This window comes from Oncorhynchus mykiss, chromosome 22 (assembly GCF_013265735.2).
Source record: "Oncorhynchus mykiss isolate Arlee chromosome 22, USDA_OmykA_1.1, whole genome shotgun sequence".
In the NCBI taxonomy this organism is placed as follows: domain Eukaryota; kingdom Metazoa; phylum Chordata; class Actinopteri; order Salmoniformes; family Salmonidae; genus Oncorhynchus; species Oncorhynchus mykiss.
The window spans coordinates 45,046,985-45,063,958 of NC_048586.1; positions in this window are offsets into that span (position 1 = coordinate 45,046,985).

Below are 16,974 nucleotides of genomic sequence, written 5' to 3' on the forward strand. Positions count from 1 at the left end.
TTCAATCCAGCAACCCTTTCGGTTACTGGCCCATCGCTCGAACCACTAGGCTACCTGCCACATCCATTAACCAATCTCTCTGTAAAGAGAGATTACCCTTTGAAACGTCAAACCACAGAGATATACCTATATTTGGCTGGGTTTGCTTTAGGGGCAGATGAGGATCTAGGTCAAAGTTTAAGCGCCAAGACGAGTAGATTACCAATTCTCGAAAGCTTTTTGGCAACCAAAAACAAATGCTATAGTTCAAATCTAATACACATCATGGTTAGCTTTCATTTTGTTCAGCATTTAGTGGGTGGGTACTGAGGAGGCCTTGACATTGCCTGTTCAGATTATCGGGGCATTAAATTGTGCTTTCGTTCACAGCTGCTGAGATATGAGTTGGAGATTAGAGGCCCCTGATGTCAGTGATTACTGCTTCGGTTTTTACATGGTCATTTATGAACCATTACGCTCTGCACTAAATGGACAGTAAAATAATAATGGAGGAGGCAACAGACAACGAGTTAAGCGGGAATTAAATGTATGTTAGATGTGTGTATGTTGCTTATTTTATACAGTATTTTTTTGCTCATCTTTATCAAGGGTGGCAATCATTTAGGTTAGAGGGCAAGCTTAGAAACAAGGAAGTAGATCTCCTATCAGATTAAAATTGGAAAATAAGATGTTGGGAGACGAAAGGTTAAATAGTATGTTAAAGGATATCTTCACGTCTTTTAGACGTGTCACCTACCCTGAAAATGATTTATGTGGCCAGCAGAGACAGTCATCCATGCTTCAGATTTTTGTTTCAAAAGCCACCACACCTTTAAAGGACAGTACAATTGTAACATGATTATATATGTAGACTGCAGTGATTTCAACATGGCATTAGAAACACAAAGCACACTGTTTTTGTCCATTAGTAAACGTGCTAAAAAAAAAATGCAAAAGTTTTGCTCATGTAGTCCGTCCACATTGTGTTTTGGGCCTTGATCCAATTAGGGGAGGTGTTTCCCAAAACACAGCACTTTGTGACATCAGCTGGTTAATCCTCTTCCCCATGTGCTTTTATTGGTTCATTTAGGAGGGTCTGTTGACATCCCCCCCTGCCCTGTTAAAAAAGGCGACTGCATCTCAAGTGAAATGGAGTGTTTTTTTTCCCAGGCTGGAAGCCCCATGTGGATGCTGGCTCCCAGAGGGCCTGTAATTTTCTTGCTTTAAGTGGCTACTGTCAACACTAATTCGTCCCACTCCTCCTCCACCCCATCCAGAGGCGGACACACTCCTAAAGTTTGAATAAAATATCAGTCATAACACCCTGTTTGTTTTCTGGGGAAGACCCAGAAGTTTTAAAGCCACAAAGACAATTAGATGCCAGGTAATGATTACGAGTCGAGAACAAAAGCACTGTGCAACACCACATACTGTGTTACACAGCACTGGACGTGTATGTTTCCACTAGCAATCAGCAGCGGGTTAGGGCTCCACTAGCAACCAGCAGCGGGTTATGGCTCCACTAGCAACCAGCAGCAGGTTATAGCTCCATGAGCAACCAGCAGTAGGTTATGGCTCCACTAGCAACCAGCTGCAGGTTATGGCTCCACTAGCAACCAGCAGCGGATTATGGCTCCACTAGCAACCAGCAGTAGGTTATGGCTCCACTAGCAACCAGCAGCAGGTTATAGCTCCATTAGCAACCAGCAGTAGGTAATGGCTCCACTAGCAACCAGCAGTAAGTTATGGCTCCACTAGCAACCAGCAGCAGGTTATAGCACCATTAGCAACCAGTAGTAGGTTATGGCTCCACTAGAAACCAGCAGTAAGTTATGGCTCCACTAGCTACCAGCAGCAGGCCATGTATCCACTAGCAACCAGCAGCAGGCCATGTATCACCTAGCAACCAGCAGCAGGTTATGGCTCCACTAGCAACAAGCAGCAGGTTATAGCACCATTAGCAACCAGTAGTAGGTTATGGCTCCACTAGAAACCAGCAGTAAGTTATGGCTCCACTAGCTACCAGCAGCAGGCCATGTATCCTCTAGCAACCAGCAGCAGGCCATGATTCCACTAACAACCAGCAGCAGGTTATAGCTCCACTAGCAACCAGCAGTAGGTTATAGCTCCACTAGCAACCAATAGCAGGTTATGGCTCCACTAGCAACCAGCAGCGGGTTGTGTTTCCACTGGCAACCAGCAGCAGGTTATATCTCCACTAGCAACCAGCAGTAGGTTATGGCTCCACTAGCAACCAGCAGCAGGTTATGGCTACACTAGCAACCAGCAGCAGGTTATATCTCCACTAGCAACCAGCAGCAGGTTATGGCTCCACTAGCAACCAGCAGCAGGTTATGTCTCCAATAGCAACCAGCAGCAGTTTATAGCTCCACTAGCAACCTCTCTGAGTTAGTGATTGCTGTTTAGCAGTTTGATGGCCTTGAGCTAGAAGCTGTTTTTCAGGCTCTCGGTCCCAGCTTTGATGCACCTGTTCTGACCTCGCCTTCTGGATGGTAGTGGTGTGAACAGGCAGTGGCTCGGTGGTTGCTGTCCTTGATGATCAGTACAGGTGCATCAAAGCTGGGACCTAGAGCCTGAAAAACAGCTTCTATCTTAAGGCCATTCAGCTGCTAAACAGCAATCACTAACTCAGAGAGACTGCTGCCTACATTGAGACCCAATCACTGGCCACTTTAATAGGCTGTGATACAGCACGACGGGATGCTCTCGATTGTGCATCTGTAAAGGTTTGTCAGAGTTTTGGGTGAAAAGCCAAATTTCTTCAGTCTCCTGAGGTTGAAGAGGCACTGTTGTGTCTTCTTCACCACGCTGTCTGTGTGAGTGGACCATTTCAGTTTGTCTGTGATGTGTACGCTGAGGAACTTAACACTTTCCACCTTCCCCACTGCTGTCTCTTCGATGTGGATAGGGTGGTGCTTCCTCTGCTGTTTCCTGAAGTCCACGATAATCTCATTTTTTTTGTTGATGTTGAGTGAGAGGTTGTTTTCCTGACACCACACTCCGAGTGCCCTCACCTCCTCCCTGTAGGCCGTCTCATCGTTGTTGGTGATCAAGCCCACTACTGTTGTGTTGTCTGCAAACTTGATTGCTGAGTTGGAGGCTTGCATGGCCATGCTGTCGTGGGTGAACAGGGTCAGCAAAGTGGAGATGTTGTTTCCTAACTTCACCACCTGGGGGCGGCCCGTCAGAAAGTCTAGGACCAAATTGCCCAGGACGGGGATGAGACCCATGGCTTCCAGCTTGATGATAAGCTTGGAGGGTACTATGGTGTTGAATGCTGAGCTGTAGTCAATGAATAGCATTCTTACATAGGTATTCCTCTTGTCCAGATGGGATAGGGCAGTGTGCAGTGTGATGGCGATTGCGTCATCTGTGGACCTGTTGGTGCGGTATGCAAACTAGCAACCAGCAGCAGGTTATGTTCCCACTAGCGAAGGTTCACCTTCCAACAGGACAACGAAGCTAAGCACACAGCAGAGACAACACAGGAGTGGCTTCGGGACAAGTCTCTGAATGTCCTTGAGTGGCCCAGCCAGAACCTAGACTTGAAGCCGATCAATTCATGATTCATAGATAGCCCTTGGATCAATGATCAAATGAGCAGCATATTGACCCTCAGGACAACCCTTTTGAAATAAAGACTGTTAGTAGCAAGGAGAAACCAGAAACGCCTGAATGACCTGCTAGTAAAGTCTTGTTGTTATAAATGTATCATGAAAATAATTGCAGTTATGTAGCTTCATACTGCAGGTGTAAGTCTCTATGAAGCCCTTATGTAGCTTCATACTGCAGGTGTAAGTCTCTATGAAGCCCTTATGTAGCTTCCTGCTGCAGGCGTAAGTCTCTATGAAGCCCTTATGTAGCTTCCTGCTGCAGGCGTAAGTCTCTATGAAGCCCTTATGTAGCTTCCTGCTGCAGGCGTAAGTCTCTATGAAGCCCTTATGTAGCTTCATACTGCAGGAGTAAGTCTATGAAACCCTTATGTAGCTTCATACTGCAGGCGTAAGTCTCTATGAAGCCCTTATGTAGCTTCATACTGCAGGCGTAAGTCTCTATGAAGCCCTTATGTAGCTTCATACTGCAGGCGTAAGTCTCTATGAAGCCCTTACGTAGCTTCATACTGCAGGCGTAAGTCTCCACCCTCAGATCTCGTTTTTGAAATTCCAACAGCAACTCTTGTATTTCAATATTAAATAATTTAAATCAAATTGAATAATCTTCTCAGCTGTAGGCTAGTGTGTGTGTGTGTGTGTGTGTGTGTGTGTGTGTGTGTGTGTGTGTGTGTGTGTGAAATGTCAGTTTTGTGTCTCTCCTTTAGAACACAGGCATGTATAATATCAGGCGGAGGATCTGTCTTTGATTCTGAGAGACAGGGGCAACCTTCACCAAAGTGTAGTGAAGCAGGGGAATAATGGTATCCTGCTCTGCTGGTGCAAAAAACAATAGGAGAAGGAAAGGGGTTTCACGTTAAAAGTGCCTCTGTAGGTAGCTGACATGACGCGTCTAGTCAGACGTAAATAATGACAGACTGAAACTATCATGAGGTCTGTGAAGCATCCACACGCTGCCATGATTTTGTGTCTAACCTTTGCTTTGCCAGCATCTCACAGCCCTTCCCAGCCCTGGAGAGCATTTAAAAACCCAGGGACTAATTGTGCTGCCAGGCCTAACACCAGTCTGGTGGATTTGCACGAGTTTAGATCAGTTTAAAGAGATCAAGGTGGCTGCCATTGCTGCATCTCGATGGCTGACTTCTGCATCCATTTCAATACCATCCATTTTTTTTAGCACTTTTTCCTTTTACTGTTTGAGGAGTTTGTTCTCTTGTGCCTTTTCACCATACGTCACTGTTGATGACAGTGTTATTGATCTCCCCCTTAATGTGTGAATTTATCACTTAAAAGTAAAAAACAAGGGTGAAATTAAGATACAAGAGGAGAAAAAAGGAAATGTCAATTCATGTAACGATTCGATCTTTGGGTACGTTCTTAATCGTCTCCAATTCAAGACATGGAGGTCATATTTTAAATCAAATGTTTGTTTATTTACAAAGCAGAGAAAAATTGAGAAAGATGGGCTTTGTTTGTTGATGTGTTAATTCATGTGTTGCAGTATGAAGGTCACATGGTCAGGGAATCTGGTATAATAACTAAACCCTTCATAATCTGGTATAATAACTAACCCCTTCATAATCTAGTATAGTAACTAACCCCTTCATAATCTGGTATACTAACTAACCCCTTCTTAATCTGGTATAATAACTAACCCCTTAACAATATGGTGTAATAACTAACCCCTTCATAATCTGGTATAATAACTAACCCCTTCATAATCTGGTATAATAACTAACCCCATCATAATCTAGTATAATAACTAACCCCTTCATAGTCTGGTATAATAACTAACCCCTTCATAATCTAGTATAATAACTAACCCCTTCATAATCTGGTATAATAACTAACCCCTTCATAATCTAGTATAATAACTAACCCCTTCATAATCTGGTATAATAACTAACCCCATTATAATCTGGTATAATAACTAACCCCTTCATAATCTAGTATAATAACTAACCCCATTATAATCTGGTATAATAACTAACCCCTTCATAATCTAGTATAATAACTAACCCCATTATAATCTGGTATAATAACTAACCCCTTCATAATCTAGTATAATAACTAACCCCATTATAATATGGTATAATAACTAACCCCTTCATAATCTAGTATAATAACTAACCCCTTCCCAATCTAGTATAATAACTAACCCCTTCATAATCTAGTATAATAACTAACCCCATCATAATCTAGTATAATAATTAACCCCTTCATAATCTGGTATAATAACTAACCCCTTCATAATCTAGTATAATAACTAACCCTTCATAATCTGGTATAATAACTAACCCCATCATAATCTAGTATAATAACTAACCCCTTCATAATCTGGTATAATAACTAACCCCTTAACAATATGGTTTAATAACTAACCCCTTCATAATCTAGTATAATAACTAACCCCTTCATAATCTAGTATAATAACTAACCCCATTATAATCTGGTATAATAACTAACCCCTTCATAATCTAGTATAATAACTAACCCCTTCATAATCTAGTATAATAACTAACCCCATTATAATCTGGTATAATGACTAACCCCTTCATAATCTAGTATAATAACTAACCCCATTATAATCTGGTATAATAACTAACCCCTTCATAATCTAGTATAATAACTAACCCCTTCCCAATCTAGTATAATAACTAACCCTTTCATAATCTAGTATAATAACTAACCCCATTATAATCTGGTATAATAATTAACCCCTTCATAATCTGGTATAATAACTAACCCCTTCATAATCTAGTATAATAACTAACCCCTTCATAATCTGGTATACTAACTAACCCCTTCTTAATCTGGTATAATAACTAACCCCTTAACAATATGGTGTAATAACTAACCCCTTCATAATCTAGTATAATAACTAACCCCTTCATAATCTAGTATAATAACTAACCCCATTATAATCTGGTATAATAATTAACCCCTTCATAATCTAGTATAATAACTAACCCCTTCATAATCTAGTATAATAACTAACCCCTTTATAATCTGGTATAATAATTAACCCCTTCATAATCTGGTATAATAATTAACCCCTTCATAATCTAGTATAATAACTAACCCCTTCACAATCTAGTATAATAACTAACCCCTTCATAATCTAGTATAATAACTAACCCCTTCATAATCTAGTATAATAATTAACCCCTTAACAATATGGTGTAATAACTAACCCCTTCATAATCTAGTATAATAACTAACCCCTTCATAATCTAGTATAATAACTAACCCCATTATAATCTGGTATAATAATTAACCCCTTCATAATCTAGTATAATAACTAACCCCTTCATAATCTAGTATAATAACTAACCCCTTTATAATCTGGTATAATAATTAACCCCTTCATAATCTGGTATAATATTTAACCCCTTCATAATCTAGTATAATTACTACCCCCATTATAATCTGGTATAATAACGAATCCCTTTATAAAATTGAGATGGTCAGTTTGAAACACAGACAATGAACCTAGTGTCGTCTCTCCCTCACTTGTGTCATATTTGGATATAATATTATACTGTTCACATTGGCTGCAATGGTCCTTTGTTACAGCTCCCCAGTCCTGAAACAGAAAGAATAACATGGTCAAAACATGAACCAGTTCTGTTCATTATAATCTTTCCTTGGCGGTAGATTCTTGTTCAGATCTGAAAATGTAAACCCCCCCCCAAAATGACATGGTAATGTATTCGCATAATGCAAGAATGAGTCCCACTCAACCAACGTATTAATGTAGATTCTGAAAAAGCCACGGCTAAGCAACTTGCATACGGTAATTGGCATATTGTGGTTTCGTTTCCAGAGGAGAAAGTGAATTGTACATGCTTTTATAATAAATAGCTATATTTAAGCACCCAGGAAATCACTGCAAGACATCCATCCTACAACGTTTCATTTATTCTAGTGTGTTTAATTAAAGCCAAGAAACCGCCTGAAATGTGTCTGATACAGTGTCTAATGTCTGAGGCTAGTTAATAGATATTACATTGATGCATAATTCAAGCAATTAAGAAAGTAATCACACAAAGTAATGTAATGGAAGTTAATTATTACTGCATAAGCAACCAGTTCATCAATGCTAGTTAAAGCTGTGACTTCATGCCTAATATGCCCACCAAGCAAGCAAATTCCTCTCCCAGAGTGTTTTGATCAGCTGATAAAACATAATACAGTGCCTTCGGAAAGTATTCAGACCCCTTGACTTTTTCCACATTTCGTTACGTTACAGCCTTATTCTAAAATGTATTACATAAAAAAAAATATCAGCAATCTACACAAAATACCACATAATGACAAAGTGAAAACAGGTTGAGAAATTTGTGCAAAATTATTAAAAATAAAAAAACGAAATATGTTATTTATATAAGCATTCTATGATATGAGACTATATACATGTACATGGTACCAGTCAAAAGTTTGGACACACTTACTCTTTCAATAGTTGTATTTATTTTACATTGTAGAATAATAGACTTCAAAACTATATAATAACACACATGGAATCATGTAGTAACCAAAAAAGTGTTAAACAAATCAAAATATATTTTATATTTGAAATTCTTCAAAGTAGCCACCCTTTGCCTTTATGACAGCTTTGCATACTCTTGACATTCTCTCAACCAGCTTCATGAGGTAGTCACCTGGAATGCTTTTCCAACAGTCTTGAAGGAGTTCCCACATGTGCTGAGCACTTGGTGGCTGCTATTCCTTCATTTTGCAGTCCAACTCATCCTAAACCAACCATCTAAACTGGGTTGAGGTTGGGTGATTGTGGAGGCCAGGTCATCTGATGCAGCACTCCATCACTCTCCTTCTTGATCAAATAGCCCTCCACCAGCACTGATGTAGAGATGGAGCAGCTGCGTGACCAACTCTGCCAGGTTGATAGAAAACCTGACAGCAAAAGTAAGAGGCCTCCAGAGAAAAAGAAAGGAAATAAGAGATGAACTCTCTGAAATAAAGACAGTGACAATGAGAAAAGTAGAAGAGATCAAGGAGGAGATGAGAAGAGAGCTTTTAGAAGCGAGGACACCGCACAGGCCCTGAAGGAGCAGATGAACAGCGAGGACATCACACAGGCCCTGAAGGAGCAGACGAACAGTGAGGACACCACACAGGCCCTGAAGGAGCAGACGAACAGTGAGGACACCACACAGGCCCTGAAGGAGAAGCTGCCCAGGGTCACTAACCCCAGCCCACCTCCCATCGTGCTCCACCCACTCACCCCCACACTCACCCCCACCATCTCTCCAGGAGATCCCTCTCCACCCAACACCAACCTGTCTCCTCCAGAAGATCCATTTCCTTCCAACACCAACCCTCGTCCCTCAGATCCCTCTCCAACAAATAACAATCTCCCTACCACTTCTGATAGCTCATCCAACACGCCCACCTCAGCTCAGCTCCAAGATGAACCTGGGATTGGAGTCATTCTCTGTGACTCCAACGGCAAACATCTACGGGAAAGATAACTACTGCCTGGCATGGAGGTGATAAAAAATGGTGCCCTACGACCCAAAATAATTTCAGAGGACACTGTAATAGGAGCGAACACAATAATAACCCACACGGGAAGGATCAACCTAAAGGCCATAAGGGGAATGTGGCCCCAGGTATGGCACAAATAGCCATTGTGTCCACAGAGAGATACCCATCTGCAAGAATTATAATTTAATCTCCAGCACTCCGCCCAGAGACCCCAGCACTCCACCCAGAGAGAGCAACATTTCCCCCAGAAAGTCCAGTATTCCGCCCAGCGAGACCATCAATTCCCTCAGAGAGACCAGCACTCCACCCAGAGAGAGCAACATTTCCCCCAGAAAGTCCAGTATTCCGCCCAGCGAGACCATCAATTCCCTCAGATAGACCAGCACTCCGCCCAGAGAGAGCAACACTTCCCCCAGAAAGACCAGCATTCTGCCCAGCGAGACCATCACTTCCCCCAGAGAGACCAACACTACGCCCAGAGAGAGCAACACCTCACCCAGAGTGATCATGCACTCCACCCAGAGAGCCCAGCTCTCCACCCTGAGAGACCAGAACCCCGTCCAGAGGCCAGCAACCCCCCACTCCATTGGCCTCCACTCAATACGCCACCCCACTACCCCTCATGCTGACAGAACAGCACCCCCATCTCGTTACTTCCCACACTCAAACCCCCATGCCAACAGGACAGCACCTCCCTGCACCATTGAGACCAACAGTCCAGCTAGTCAGCTATGCTGAAGTGACACAAAGAACAGAGCCCCCTGCTGCAGCCGAGCTAAACCAGATAAGACATCAGCTGACTGCTGCAGCCAAGCTAAACCAGATAAGACATCTGCTGACTGCTGCAGCCAAGCTAAATCTGATTAGAGATCTGCTGAACGTAATCTTCCGGAAAAATCTATTAATTCTTGTTAATTTCAGAAATATAATTATTAGAAATAAAACATATTATCATTAGGAGGTCAGTTTTGGATAAGCTACCAAAGAAAGGGTTAAAATTAGCTTGTGTAAATATATGTAGCCTCCGAAACAAGAAACAAGTTCAATTAGCTAATCTTAGACAATATTAATATACAGTGTCTTAAGAACGTATTCATACCCCTTGACTTATTCCAAATTGTGTTATGTTACAGCATGTTTTCAAAATTGATTGAATGCATTTTTTCTCACCCATCTACACACAATACCCCATAATGACTAAGTGAAACATGTTTATAGAATCTTTTTGCAAATTTATTGAAACGGAAATACAGAAATACAGTATCTCATTTACGTATGTATTCATCCCCTGAGTCAATACATGTTAGACTCACCTTTGCCAGTGATTACAGCTATGAGTGTTTCTGGGTAAGTCTCCAAGAGCTGCAAGTCTTTCTGGATAAGTCTCTAAGAGCTGTGAGTCTTTCTGGGTAAGTCTCCAAGAGTTGTGAGTCTTTCTTGGTACGTCTCTAAGAGCTGTGAGTCTTTCTGGGAAAGTCTCTAAGAGCTTTCCACACCTGGATTGTACAATATTTGCCCATTTATAATTTTCAACATTCTTCAAGCTCTGTCAAGTTGGTTGCTGATCATTGCTAGACAGCTATTTTCAAGTCTTATCATAGACTTTCAAGTAGATATAAGTCAAAACTCTAACTCGGCCACTCACTGTCTTCTTGGTAAGCAAGTCCAGTGTAGATTTGGCCTTGTTTCTAGCGCGTCTTGGAACACACCTTACATTTTTCATTCTTCATTATTTTCCATTATTTTAATTGTTTATCCCTTACATGCTCAAAGGGATATTCAATGTCAGCTTATTTTTTTTTTTTTTTTAAACACATCTACCCATATGTGTGCTTCTTTGTGAGGCATTGGAAAACCTCCCTGGTCTTTGTGGTTGAATCTGTGTTTGAAATTCACTGCTCGACTGAGGGACCTTACAGATAAGTGTATATGTGGGGTACAGAGATGAGGTAGTCATAAAAATCTAATGCTAAACACTAGCATTGCACTCAGAGTGAGTCCATGTGACTTGTTAAGCACATTTTTACTCCTGAACTTATTTAGGCTTGCCATAACAAAGGGGTTGAATAGTTATTGACTCAAGACATTTCAGCTTTTCATTTTTAATACATTTTGTAAAAATGTCTTTAAATATATACATTTCCACACTGAGGTTGGAATAATACTGTGACATTGTAAAAACAATGATGTCGTCCTTTTAGTGTAAAATATCAGGCTGTTTTGGTGGGATGGAGTTTTCACCGGCCTGGTGATTATTTTATTTTGTTTTAGGCTAGTGACAAGATATCTCTGTCTTAAGGCTAGGCGTCCAGCTAGTGGGACAACTTCTGGTGAAACTGGAGGGCACGCAATTCAAATAATAATCACAAAAATTATGGATGTTAAACATTTATGTACATACAAGTGTCTTATATCGGTTAAAAGCTCAAACTCTTGTTAATCTAACGTAAAAGCTTAAACTCTTGTTAATCTAACGGCACTGTCTGATTTACAGCGAAAGCATGCCATGCGATTGTCTGAGGACAGCACCCCACGTCAAAGTATTTTTCCACCGGCACAGGTTTCATAAATTCACAAATAGCGATGAAATATTCACTTACTTTTTGAAAATCTTCCTCTGATTTGTCATCCAAAGGGTCCCAGCTACAACATGTAGTGTCGTTTTGTTAGATAAAATCTTTCTTCATATCCCAAAAAGTCTGTTTAGTTGGTGCCATCAATTTGAGTAATCCACTTGTTCAACCTGCAGAGAAAGGAATCCAAAAAGCTACGGCTAAACTTTGTTAAAACAAGTCAAAATACATTTATATTTAATCCGCAGATACCCTAAATTGTAATTAAACTATAATATTTCATATGGAAAGAAGTATGATCAATAGGAAAACAATATTAGCAGGTGCATGTCTTCTTCATGCGCGCACATACATGTTTTTCCCAGTCTGTGTCCCTGTACCTAAACTCATTCTTCCGCGTTTTGGAAGAAACACACCTGAAACCTTGAACAAAGACTTCTGACACCCAGTGGAAGCCATAGGAATTGCATACTGGGAGCTAGATTAAATTGTTTACCTATAAGTTCCATTGGAAGAGCACGGGCTCTCTCAAAAAAAAAAAATCTGGTTAGTTTTTCTCCTACTATATCTATTGTGTTACAGTGTCCTACATTATTTTAACATTTCAAACTTCAGAGTGTCTTCTTTCCAATGGTACCAATTATATGCATATTTTGGCTTCAGGGCCTGAGCAACAGGCAGTTTACTTTTGGCACGTCAGTCAGGCGGAAATTGAGAAAAATAGACCCTAGCCTGAAGAAGTTTTTTATCCGTATTAAATTCAGGCTCTAACACCACAAAATGTGGAAAAAGTCAAGGGGTGTGATTACTTTCTGAACACACTGCATTAGCCATTTCTGAGACTGACTTAGACAGCACCTTTGATACAGCAGTAGGAATACAAGGATGTAACATCTATAGAAAACACAGGAATGTCTACGGGGGAGGTGTTGCTGTCTACATTCCAAACCATATTCCTGATATAGCCAATCATTTCAATGACTATTTCATTGGTAAAGTGGACAAACTGAGAAGTGAAATGACAACATTGAACAGTGAACCATCATATGTGTGTACTGAAGATTCAATAAAAAAATAAAAGGATTTCTGTTTTGAATTTGGTAAAGTTTTCTGTGGAAGAGGTACAAAAAATGATTGTTATCCATCAATAATGATAAGCTACCAGATATAGACAACCTAGATGGAAAATTACTGAGAATGGTAACAGACTGTGTTGCCACTCCTATTTGCTATATATTTAACCAAACCCTAAAGCAGCGTTTGGAAGCTAAAGTAATTCCACTGCCTATAAATAATAAAGCACCCTTTGCAGCCTCGAACAGCCGCTGAATCAGATGACTGATTGGCTAAAATAAATAGATAATAAAATGATAGTTGGAGCTATATTGTTAGATTTCAGTGCAGCCTTTGATGTTATTGATCATCATTTGTTATTGAAAAAAACTCACTTGTTTTGCCTTTAAATCACTTGCCATCACATGATTGGAGAGTTACTTATCCAATAGAATGCAGAGTATTCTTCAATGGAAGCTTCTCTAACATCAGATATGTACAGTGAGGTATCCCTCAGGGCAATTGCCTTGGGCCGTTACTCTTCTTTATTTTTTACAAATGATTTGCCACTTGTCTTACAAGAAGCTAAAATGACTTCGTATGCTGATGATTTCACAGTCTACACATCAGCACCTCAGCCAGGGAGCTCACTGAGACTCTTAGCAAGGAGTTACAGTTAGTGTCAGAATGGGTAATTAACAATAAACGGGTCTTAAATACATCTAAAACCAAAAGCATTGTATTTGGTTAAAAACATTCTCTTAGACCTAAACTTCAACTGGAGTTGTGAATAAAGGGTGTGACCATTGCAGAAATGTAACTCCCAGGAGTAACACCGGATAGTCAGTTATCATGGTCAAGTCATATTGACAAAATTGTTGTGAAAATGGTGAGCGTTGCAGCATGTCTGTTTATAACGAATATGTTCTGCATTTTTCACACAAAGATCAACTGTACTAGTTGTTCAGGCTCTGATCTCGTCCCATCTTGATTACTGTCCGGTAATATGGTCAGGTGTAGTGAAGAAAGACAGAGGAAAGCTGCAGCTGGCTAAAAAAAAACAGCACGCCTTGCCCTTAACTGCCCACACAGAACAAACATCAACAACATGCACAATAGTATTTTCATCGTTGATGGTTGAGAAAAAATGTACTACTTCTCTTCTAGTCTTTTTAAGAAACATTTGCGTGTTGAAAATGCCTAACCATTTGTATAATTTATTTTCATACACTTCAAACATACATACCCCACCAGACACGCTACTATGAGTTTCTTCACGGTACCCAAACCAAAAACAGATTTAATGTGTCAGTCAGCCATGTCATCCTGGAATGCTCTGCCACCAGAGGTTACTCAGGCAAAAAGCAAGTTCAGCTTAAAAATAAAGATTTAAAAATCATATTGTATCGCAGCGATTCTCCTCTTCCTAAATATTAAATATATAATATATAAGAATATGATGTATATTTGAATAGTGTGTAAATAGTATTTTTGCTCTCTATTGTTGTCTTTCCAACATAGAACTCTCATTTTTATAAAATTACTTTTTATTTATTCAATATAATGTCCTTGTCTATAGCAGTTCTGTACTTTGTCATGTATTTGTACTTTGTCATGTATGGTATGTGGACACCAGGAAGAGTGGCTGCTGCATGTGCAGTAGCTAATGGGGATCCTGATAAACTAAACTCGCTTAAAAACGATGGAAGATTAACGCGGTTACAATTGACCTTTCCTGGTGTCAGGATGCTTTTATATTGCCTGACATGTTTCCACGAGAACCATTTAGCAGAGATCCCCTGGGCCTATATATTTATATGTATATATGTATTAAGCTGCAATGAGTTTGATCTGTCTGCTGGAATCGAGGGGACCAATCAGCAGAGGTCACGTAGGCACTAACATATATAGATAAACAGACATACAATAGACATAAAAACACAAACGGCACAGACGCTTGTCACAAACTCTAATAGTTACCCTTTTTTTCTGTTTAGTTTCTGTCCTCAAATGATTAGCTGTCTTTTCGTTAGCACCTCTTACTGGGTTAGGGTTGCCAGAGTTCCTGCACTAATATGCAGTTGGACACTATTTTGTTTTATCAGCTGTTGTCTGAGCAATGTATTGATCCATCTTTGTTCTTTCATCATTGTAAAACTCCCCATAATGCTGGTCATTTTCTTAGACTGATTCTAAGCCCCTGTCTGGTAATCAAGAGATAATTGTCAATTATCAAAAGGAACCAAATCAAATGTATTTGTCACATACACATAGTTAGTAGGTGTTAATGCAAGTGCAACCATCAGATAAATTACAGCAAAATCAATGCAGCCACTTGAGTGTAGGATTTGTTTCCCCAGCAAAACTAAGGTCTGGATTGGATATGCTGAATATTCAGGAGTGCTGTATTGAAACAACCTGAACGTTTACCATGTTGGGGGGCCATTCCCTATTGAAACTGTTTTATTAGTATCAGGATAATCTTTTACTGTAATGTTGTTGAAATAGTAATCATATTTTACTGTAATGTTGTTGAAATAGTAATCATATATTACTGTAATGTTGTTGAAATAGTAATCATATTTTACTGTAATGTTGTTGAAATAGTAATCATATTTTACTGTAATTTTGTTGAACTAGTAATATTTTACTGTACTTTTTGTAAAAATAGTAATACTATTTTACTGTAATTTTGTTTAAATAGTAATAATATTTTACTGTATTTTTGTTTAAATAGTAAGGTACCAGATGGTTGTACAGTGCCTTGCGAAAGTATTCGGCCCCCTTGAACTTTGCGACCTTTTGCCACATTTCAGGCTTCAAACATAAAGATATAAAACTGTATTTTTTTGTGAAGAATCAACAACAAGTGGGACACAATCATGAAGTGGAACGACATTTATTGGATATTTCAAACAATTTTAACAAATCAAAAACTGAAAAATTGGGCGTGCAAAATTATTCAGCCCCTTTACTTTCAGTGCAGCAAACTCTCTCCAGAAGTTCAGTGAGGATCTCTGAATGATCCAATGTTGACCTAAATGACTAATGATGATAAATACAATCCACCTGTGTGTAATCAAGTCTCCGTATAAATGCACCTGCACCGTGATAGTCTCAGAGGTCCATTAAAAGCGCAGAGAGCATCATGAAGAACAAGGAACACACCAGGCAGGTCTGAGATACTGTTGTGAAGAAGTTTAAAGCCGGATTTGGATGCAAAAAGATTTCCCAAGCTTTAAACATCCCAAGGAGCACTGTGCAAGCGATAATATTGAAATGGAAGGAGTATCAGACCACTGCAAATCTACCAAGACCTGGCCGTCCCTCTAAACTTTCAGCTCATACAAGGAGAAGACTGATCAGAGATGCAGCCAAGAGGCCCATGATCACTCTGGATGAACTGCAGAGATCTACAGCTGAGGTGGGAGACTCTGTCCATAGGACAACAATCAGTCGTATATTGCACAAATCTGGCCTTTATGGAAGAGTGGCAAGAAGAAAGCCATTTCTTAAAGATATCCATAAAAAGTGTCGTTTAAAGTTTGCCACAAGCCACCTGCGAGACACACCAAACATGTGGAAGAAGGTGCTCTGGTCAGATGAAACCAAAATGTAACTTTTTGGCAACAATGCAAAACGTTATGTTTGGCGTAAAAGCAACACAGCTGAACACACCATCCCCAATGTTAAACATGGTGGTGGCAGCATCATGGTTTGGGCCTGCTTTTCTTCAGCAGGGACAGGGAAGATGGTTAAAATTGATGGGAAGATGGATGGAGCCAAATACAGGACCATTCTGGAAGAAAACCTGATGGAGTCTGCAAAAGACCTGAGACTGGGACGGAGATTTGTCTTCCAACAAGACAATGATCCAAAACATAAAGCAAAATCTACAATGGAATGGTTCAAAAATAAACATATCCAGGTGTTAGAATGGCCAAGTCAAAGTCCAAACCTGAATCCAATCGAGAATCTGTGGAAAGAACTGAAAACTGCTGTTCACAAATGCTCTCCATCCAACCTCACTGAGCTCGAGCTGTTTTGCAAGGAGGAATGGGAAAAAAATTCAGTCTCTCGATGTGCAAAACTGATAGAGACATTCCCCAAGCGACTTACAGCTGTAATCGCAGCAAAAGGTGGCGCTACAAAGTATTAACTTAAGGGGGCTGAATAATTTTGCACGCCCAATTTTTCAGTTTTTGATTTGTTAAAAAAGTTTGAAA